The sequence below is a fragment of the Fundulus heteroclitus genome, chromosome 3 (genome assembly GCF_011125445.2).
Source record: "Fundulus heteroclitus isolate FHET01 chromosome 3, MU-UCD_Fhet_4.1, whole genome shotgun sequence".
NCBI lineage: Eukaryota > Metazoa > Chordata > Actinopteri > Cyprinodontiformes > Fundulidae > Fundulus > Fundulus heteroclitus.
In genome coordinates, this window is record NC_046363.1 from 15673294 (window position 1) to 15682881 (window position 9588).

Consider the following 9588-nt stretch of genomic DNA (forward strand, 5'->3'; position numbering starts at 1 on the left):
TTTAATGTAAGCAGAAACAGAAACTACTTGTATAACTCCCTATTGTCAGTATAGCGTATGCAAGGTATTTGTGTGGTCTATGGACATAACTAATAGAAGCAAATATAAATTAAACAGAAGAGAACTGAGAATTGACCCTTAGGGAACGCTAGGAGGATCGTTAGATTTGCCAGGCTAAAACTACCAACGGAAACAGGAAACTAATCCATTAACTGACTCCGTACCAGAGATCTTATTTTGCTCACAAAACTTCCAAAACTCACTTTGACCTTTTGAGGGCTCTCTACCCAGACATGATTCATCATGGATCAACCAAAGAACAGATGTTGCTTCCTTAAATGAGATTATTTTTTACCAAGATATTTTCCTTAAAGAGACAACTGTTACCAAATCACTGCCACGTCATTGTTTTTTTTTTGTCCTCCAAGGTTGTTGTGTGAAACTTTTAACTGTCGTGTTTCCTTTGAAAGGCACCAAGCTTTAATGTTACAGTTTAAATAAACCTAAACTGTCTTTAAGACTGTTTAAGATGTTTTTTAATCAAACTGCCAACCATCCATGTATCATATAATTAATACAGTTATTTAAAACTACTATATGTGTAAGTAAAGTAAATGTATAGCAGAGTATATATATATATATATATATATATATATATATATATATATATATATATATATATATATATATATATAAATATTCAGAACAAAGCACTTAAAGAGGAATATAAGATGAAAATTCATCATAGGTATATATTATTTTTTCTCGTCAAGCTTCTGTTTCATACAAAACCCTTCACAATAGGTCTGCCACGACTTGCTTTTCCCCTTTATGGTACATGTAACACACTGAAGGGTTATTTTTTTGTCCCAAGTTGTATGCATGTGCTGCTGTACTGTGCCTGGTGGTGTTTCTGACTGTATGATTTTGTTTTGTACTGTCAAATGAAGTATAACAATAAAATTATTACTTTAAAACATATCTTGGTGCCTTCACTTGAATTACTTTAATAAAAGGTGTATTCTTTGTACCTATGTATTTAAAATTCTAGTGGTTACCTAAAAGTTTATATGGGTGTTTATGTATATAGCTTAAAGTAAATGTTGATTATTGAACTCTAAAGCCCATTCACTTTAAAATAACCCAGTGAAGCTTGTTTTACATCCAATGAATGGACGTCTTAGGATTATTGATTCATACTAATAGTTTTTAGCTCTCCGAAATGAAACATTGATCATGTAGCCTTCAGACATAGTTTATGCACAAGCGTTTTTCGATCTAACATCTTCTGCAGGATAAAAAGTAAGCATTCCAATTTTTTCTAAGCATGACCACGAATCTTCATCGTTCATTACAATGAACACGCTCTCAAAATTCAGAGGCAGGAACGGATTTCGACAGCAGATAACATTTAGGATGATTACTTTACTAGGATGATTACTACGATACAAAAAGATTGACCGATGCAAATTTTGCTGACAAGCACCTTGGTGAAAATGAAATTACATCAATCATGAAGTTTTTTTAGACCCACTTAATCCTTATGTAAAGCGTTATGTCACACTTAAAAAGTTGGTTCAGTTTTCTAACATCGATTTTGGTAAATTTATTTAGCCTTCAGTACCTTTGTCATTGTGTGTGGTAACAAGAAAACTCAAGTCCTCGTCTGGCTTCATTAGTCACATTTCTAGTTGTTTTAAACTGTTAATTTATTGTCCTGACAGCAAATATGAACCAGTTTTGAAGCAGAACTAATTTATTTTAACCGTTTCCCGACTGAGGAGGATGTATGCAGCTACTTTCCAGGAATGGCACTGTGTCTTCCTGTTTTGAAAAGTGGCAAAGAGGAATTGGCCTCTGCTCTGCTGGTTACTGATACAGGTGATATGGCTAACCACCCAGGATGGCACAGTCCGGGGGCCATCATGATCAATCTGTCAGCTGTATACCCCAGAAAGTTTTCCATGTCCTGTTTGCATATTTTCATTAGGGAATGGGTGTTCCTTGTTTTGTGCAAAATTGCTGTACATCAACAAAACAAAAAACAGACGAAAGAAAAGCATTACAGAGACAGAGGGAAAAACATTACAGAGGCAAGCATGTTGCATTGGAATAGCAGCAGCATGTCAAGATACATACAATTTGGACTCAAACTTTGACATTAACTTTTAAAGCCAACCTCAAACAGATGACAAAGGAACTCAGGAATTCAGCACTTTTACAGTCTTCTGGGAGTTCCAGATGAGTGGAGCATAAAAACTAAATACTGCTTCTCTGTGTTTGGTTCTGGTTCTGGGTATGCGGAGTAGGCTGGAGCCAGAAGACCTGAGTAGAATGGGGTGTTGATACACTGATAACAAGTCTGTGATGTATTTAGGTGCTAAGCCATTCAGTGATTTATAGACTAACAGAAGTATTTTAAAGTCTTAGACTGGTTAAACCTCAATTGCATTATTCTCCGCTGATTAGAGAATATTTTAAATACTTCTTGAGATTTATGAAACCTCTAATTTATCAGTGAACTCACAAAAAAAAAAGACTATTAATTGCTTCTTTGGCATTATGACCACCTTTTATTAAAATGAGGATACAATTAACTGTACTCACTGATCAGACTCAATTATTCTGTACTGATTACAGATTCTTTAAAATAAAGTTTTTAATTAGTAAAAATGTTTTCACAATTTTGTAAAATGAAAGGGGGTGTGTTGATATCGCTAAAATCTTGAGCTATAAAAAACACAGCACAGGTTAATCAGCCCAATTTCAGCTGGTCTTTTGTGTTTTCAGAGTATGTTAGGGGAGCGGCTGAGGATTTGTTTGGTTTGGATAGTCAAAGCTCTACCACTGGGCCTCTGCAATATGTCATTTTAATACATTTAAATATCCCAAGAAACCAAGAAGTTTTTTGCCATATTCACTTACTTTTAAAAAACAATGTATAGTGATATTTGATCAATTAAAAATAAAAGTTTATTCATTTTAGTAACACAATTAAATAAAATTAAAAAATACTTTATTTATCCAAAAGGGAAATTAAATGTTGGCGTAACTCATGTCATAGGGGTTTCTTAAACAAGTTCTTGTAGATGCTGAGGATCTCCTGTACCAGTCTGTCTTACAGCAGATCTGGACAAGCCACTGACTGAAAATACACTGTTGTTGATCAAGTCTGATTAAGAGGAGGATCAGGGTTGTCCATAATGATCTTCCTTTTATGAAGAATCCTTTTTTGCAAAGTCATTTCTAGATGTTCAAGAACAGTCCCCAGAACAAAGCTGGTCTTCTTTATGAGCTTGTTGAGCTTCTTTGAGTCAGTTGCTCTGATGCTGTGACCCCAACAGATGATGGCAGAGGAAATCACACTCTCCACAACAGACTTATAGAGAAACTGCACCAAACCCTGTAAACCCTGCAAACCCTGAAAGACCTAAGCTTCCCCAACAGTACAGTCTGCTTTGTCCCTTCTTGTAGACAGATTCACAGTTGAGCCTCAAGTCCAGTCTGTTGTCCAGGTGAACACAGAGATATTAATATTGCTCCACCACCTCCACTTCTTCTCCCAGAATGGTAATAGTGTTGGTACTATTCCTGTTTCTCCTGAAACCCACAATAATCTTCTTTGTTTTATCCACATTCAGTATAAGATGATTGTTTTTACACCATGCCACAAAGCTGTCCACAAGTTCCCTGTTCTCAGCTTCCTGGGTTCAGGGAAGTATTTGTTCAAGTCCTAATATCTTAGAATTATTTCCACTTTCAGTTAATAAAAACACATTTAAGAGTGTAGCTTTAATCTGACAAATAAGTATAGTTGTAAAATCAAAACCCTCTGCCTCTACTTGCATTATTTTCTTGCAAGCTGAAGGATGTGCACAGTTTATTAAAAATAATAAATAATTGTATTCTTCTCAATAAAACAGGGTTTTATTGGTCATTCATACTGTCATCACTCCCTGTCATGTTTGTATTTCACAGCTTTTATTTGCTCTGACCTGCTTCCAGTTTCAGTTCCTAACACATCTTCTATATTAAAGTATGTGAGAAAGCAGGTATAGCTTTAGTGTACATGTTGATATCTGCTATAGTATCAGTTCATGATATAGAAGGACATATTTAGTAAAATGTGTGTTGCTTGACCTTGGCTCTGTTTGTTGACAATGTTCAAACACAGTGACAAATGCTTGCTGTGAGAATTTTCCAAATGTTGTCAGCCCAGAGCAATTGCAAGGCAATTTAGCCCATCCAAGGATATGGTTTAAAAGGTGCCATTATCACATCCAATAAACAACAGCAATTATGTATAATTTCATGTCTCACCATTGATGTTGAAACTGAAAATATACACACAAGGAGAGACAGGAGGAAATGCAACTGTATGGTTTGCAGGTGCTGTGTAGTTTATCATGTCCTTGTCTTGAGACTGGGTCAAATGGACAGACCACAGTCAGCAAACGTCTGTGTTTTAATTGGGACACTTTTTTACCAATTGAATATTAGCACTTAAAAAAAGATTTATGCAAGCACATATTTACCAGATTTTTGACACTTCCATAGCTGGAAACTAGCGATATGAATAGGATTGCTCTTTGAACTAGACTGTAGAATGTCTGTAACTTAGGGAGCAGTGAGTAATGTAGCAGTCCTGGGCGCACCATGTTTCCACTTGTAGGTTGACTTCAATGTTTTATTAATATAATTAATTTTGTTGATTTCACTGCTTCAGAAAAGGCAAGATTGATATGGTGAATAAGAACCTAACAAGTTTTTTTTCTGCACAAATGGCTTCATAAAGCTCATGTTATCAGTTACTTTGTGTGCACCTCCCTCTGCTGGCCAAAAGATAGACTGCATATTACTTTTTTCACTTTTGTCAGAAGTTTGAATACACTGTCCAGATTATAGAAGCATATGACTTATTCATTGCGTCACAGCATCAAGTTTGAGACATTCCAACATTCTGAAAAACAGCAAAATAGAATAATTTATATCATCATAACTGACCTAAAACATATTTGTTTTTTATTTCATGTCAGACAAAAATGCAGATACATATTTGGTTTCATCTTTGCATGCAAAAGCCTACACAGACAATTCAATTCAGTTTAACTAGATAGTGCCAACTTACGACCCGTGTCATCTCAGGGCACTTTACAAACTCAGTGCTATCAAATAATACAGACAGGTTGGTTACTAAGTTTTCTGTTGAAGAAAACCCAGCAGATTGCATCAGATCATTGACTTCCAGTATTTACTCCTCCTGGATGAGCCTTTAATCACAGTGGACAGTCGTCTGCATTGTGTCGATGGCTTTGCATCAATCCCTCATATTGAGAATACATGTGGCGACAGTGGAGAGGAAAACCAGCAGAACCAGGCTCAATGTGAACAGCAATCTGCCACAACCCCCGGGGTTTGAGAAGACATATCCCCAGAAGCACTGATCCAAGAGAACGTATTATGTGAGAGAGAAGGAAAAAAAGTATTGGCAGTATTATTGGCTTCATTTCAAAACAAACACAGTCAAGCAGATAAGCTCTGAGTCAGTTTTCAAGTCTAGAGGATGGAAAAGAGCACAGACAGTTAGTCACAGTAAAAGCTCAGCCAGCACCATCTGGTATGAGGCTAGACTATCAAGAGAATCGAGAGGCAAAGTTTGAACAATACTCCCGGTTTAATTATGTCACTGTCAACGGGCTCTCCTTTAGGCCGTGATCCTCCATCCAAGCTGTCAGTGCCAGTGATAACAAGTGAGACCTAGAAGAAATGATCATATTCTTATGCAATGAAAATCCGAGCTGGTGAAGATGGGGAAAAACACTCAGGGGATCAAATGTTTTTTCTGAATGAACACCTTATCAGGCAGAACACAGAGATTACCAAGAAAGCAAGAGAGTAAAGATAAGAGAAGAAAATACAAAAATATTAGACAGTAAATAGTAACGTTTTCATTAAGCTAAAATAAATACCAGAAGACACACAAGTGGTGATGATCAGAAAAGTCAGGGAGCTGAAAAAGTACATCTGAGGACTGTGACTTGATATGAAGGAAGCAAAGGAAATACACAAAGCATGGATAGGACTGGCATTACTGCTTCTGGACACAACAACATTATACAAAAGTTTAACCTACAGGATCAGTTGAAATTATCACCACTGAATTATACTGATGACAGTCATGAAGATTGTAGGAAAGATTTTGACGATGATGTTAATTTTTTTTCTCCACCATAGACATCAAATGCTGTAATCATACCAGTGAACAGATTAATCAGAAATTCACAACAATGGACAATTTTTCCATGATCCACTTTAACAGCAAAAGTTTGTACTCTAATTTTGATCACATTAGAGATTATTTACTTACATTTTTAAAACCATTCAATATCATTACAGTATCTGAAACCTGGCTGAATGCAGATAAAGGAACGGCTTTCCACTTCAATGGTCATTTAGAAAAAAAACAAAAAAACTAACCAATCTTCTGAAACATTTCTTGAAGTATTCATAGTTTATAATAAAAACTGTCATATTAAGACATATAATAAAAAGAATAACTACCACAATTCTCCTTTGATCACAAAAGGTTTACAGAACACCTGTAAAAAATAAAACTATGCCCCAAAGAAACTTCATAAGATTGAAAAACTAAAGGAGGACAATCTAAATATAGGAAATACAAAACTAAAGTAGAACTGTGAGCGTTTCTACAAAACTAAATTTGTGAGTATTTTAAGAGTAACGAGAAACGAATCCAACTTACTGCCGGCAGTGTAGACCTGACAGCTCTTATTAAAGGGCCTGGTACTCCATACTCCCGGAGTACCCCCCACAGGATCCCTTGGGGTACACGGTCGAATGCCTTCTCCAGATCCACAAAGCACATGTAGACTGGTTGGGCAAACTCCCATGCCCCCTCCAGGATCCTGCTGAGGGTGTAGAGCTGGTCCAGTGTTCCACGGCCAGGACGAAAACCACACTGCTCTTCCTGAATCCGAGACTCGACTATCCGACGGACCCTCCTTTTCAGAACCCCTGAATAGACCTTACCAGGGAGGCTTAAGAGTGTGATCCCTCTGTAGTTGGAACACACCCTCCGGTCCCCCTTTTTAAATAGGGGGACCACCACCCCAGTCTGCCAATCCAGGGAAACTGCCCCTGATGTCCATGCAATGCTGCAGAGCCGCGTTAACCAACACAGCCCCACAACATCCAGAGCCTTAAGGTACTCAGGGCGAATCTCATCCACCCCCGGGGCCTTGCCACCGAGGAGCTTTTTAACAACCTCGGCAACCTCAGCACCAGAGATGGGAGAACTCGACCGAGAGTCCTTAGGCTCTGCTTCCGCAATGGAAGACGTGTTGGTGGGATTAAGGAGGTCTTCGAAGTATTCTGCCCACCAATGCACGACATCCCGAGTTGAGGTCAGCAGCACACCACCCCCACTATAAACAGTGTTGGTACTGCACCGCTTCCCCCTCCTGAGACGCCTGGATAGTAAACCTGAATTGCTTCGAAGCCGTACGGAGGTCTTTCTCCATGGCCTCTCCGAACTCTTCCCACGCCCGAGTTTTTGCCTTGGTGACCAGCCGACCACCTCGGCGACCACCATTCAACACTTACAATAAATATAAAAATAAATGTAACTCTGTGTCTGGCTGAATACTGGGTTCACCAGCATTATTCATTACAGTCAGAACTATACATTACATTTTACACAATAATCAATCAATCAATCAATACACTAGAATTTTATGGAATTAGAAGGGACTGTGTTATATTGGGTCATGAGTTATTTGGAAAACACAAAACAGTATTTGCAGATTGTAAATATTGTAATCTGTGAAGTTGATTGTTTGGTTCACATTAATGCACTATTCATAAAACCTGAACTGTTAACATTTACTAACATAGCCTAACTGCAAACAGCTATAATAATATCTAAAGCTCAAAATAAAATTTTAAAACATTCTTAAAAAGAAAAAAACTTTATGACTTAAGGGACGAGTGTGTTTAAAACTTGGAAACCCAAAACTACAAGAAGGAGCCTGTATCTACTGATATCTGGGCTGAAGCTGTGGAACAGCTTAAAAGTGGAGATGGAGCAATTTCCATACATAAACAGTTTGAGGCATTGTTAAAAAACATGGCTATCACAGCATATAAATATGATAAATAATTAATCAGCTATTACTGCTGTTGCTATTACTATTATTGCTGTTATCAGTCATTAACATTATTAGTTTTTATTATTCATTATATCATTAGCATTGCATGTTAACTAGGTAATTATGAATGAAATTACTGATGCTATCTTATACAGGTGTGCAAATATGAAAAGCACTGTATTATTTATAGATATATTGGATGAAACAATTTATTATGAAAGTAGAATGTTATAATTAAGCTAATATCAAAAGGACTATGAAGTGATTGGAATTATGTTATTGCTGGAAAAGGGGTGGGTTAAAATAAGTTTATACTTCTTTCTCACCCTTTTTGATCGTATATTCTTGAAGATTATTGATGCTGGGTTTTTATTTTTTCTCTTCTTTTATGTGTGTGTGTGTGTGTGTGTGTGTGTGTGTGTGTGTGTGTGTGTGTGTGTGTGTGTGTGTGTGTGTGTTTAATTATATTCTTCTTTGGTATTCATTTTTTTTTTTTTTTTGCTTTTGTAATACATTCTACATACATGTAGTTAATTTCAATTGTATTTCATTCAAATTCAATACTTGACTTACCAACTCTTCCATAGAATGAAATAAGAACTGTGATACAGTTCTTACGTGAGAGAGAATGCAACAATGTTAATGCCAGCAGTTTGTGTTAAAAAAATAAATCTTCAAACCCAGCCTAATTCCTTCGAGCATTGAGTCTAAATTTCCCCACTTGGGGACCAAAAAAGGACTTTTCTATCTTTCTATTCTATTCGATGGAGGAGATATGTACTTGATACTTTTGAATGCACCCTTCCCTCCACTGCCCAGAGTTGTTTCATCTAACTGAAAAGACAATCATCCACACAGAACCCTCCAATCCAACACACAACTTTGGGAATGCTCAGTAAAACAACTGACGTTAAGTTTTACTCCAAACCTGTCTTCATCTTGGACGGAAGTAGTGATTAGTGGTCAGAGAAAACCACCTGTTGCTGTCCCCATCCCACCTACATCTTTCAAAACACTTTTCTGTGCTGTGGCAGAGCAGCCTGCAATGAGCAAACACATACAACTGCTGATAAAAATGCAATACCTGCCACCTTCACTAGATCTGAAAGGTGTGGCAGTCATGTTGAACTCGGTGAACTCTGACTTTCCCAGTCAGAATTTAGATTTTAAATGTTTTGTGCTTTTTCTGGCTCAGAACACACAAGATCTGACTTCAGAGTCCAAATAGCACGCGGCATGAAAAAAAAATGTTTTTTTTTTTACTCAAATATTGCTCATTTACTAATCCATGTTCATAATTTCAACATTTTGTATTTCATAATTGTTTAAAGCGAGGCACTTTAAACTATTTTTGGAGGCTGAAAACCTAACCTGTAATCCAACTCTGCTGTGCTAAATGGACCTGGGGGTGGATTGGTCC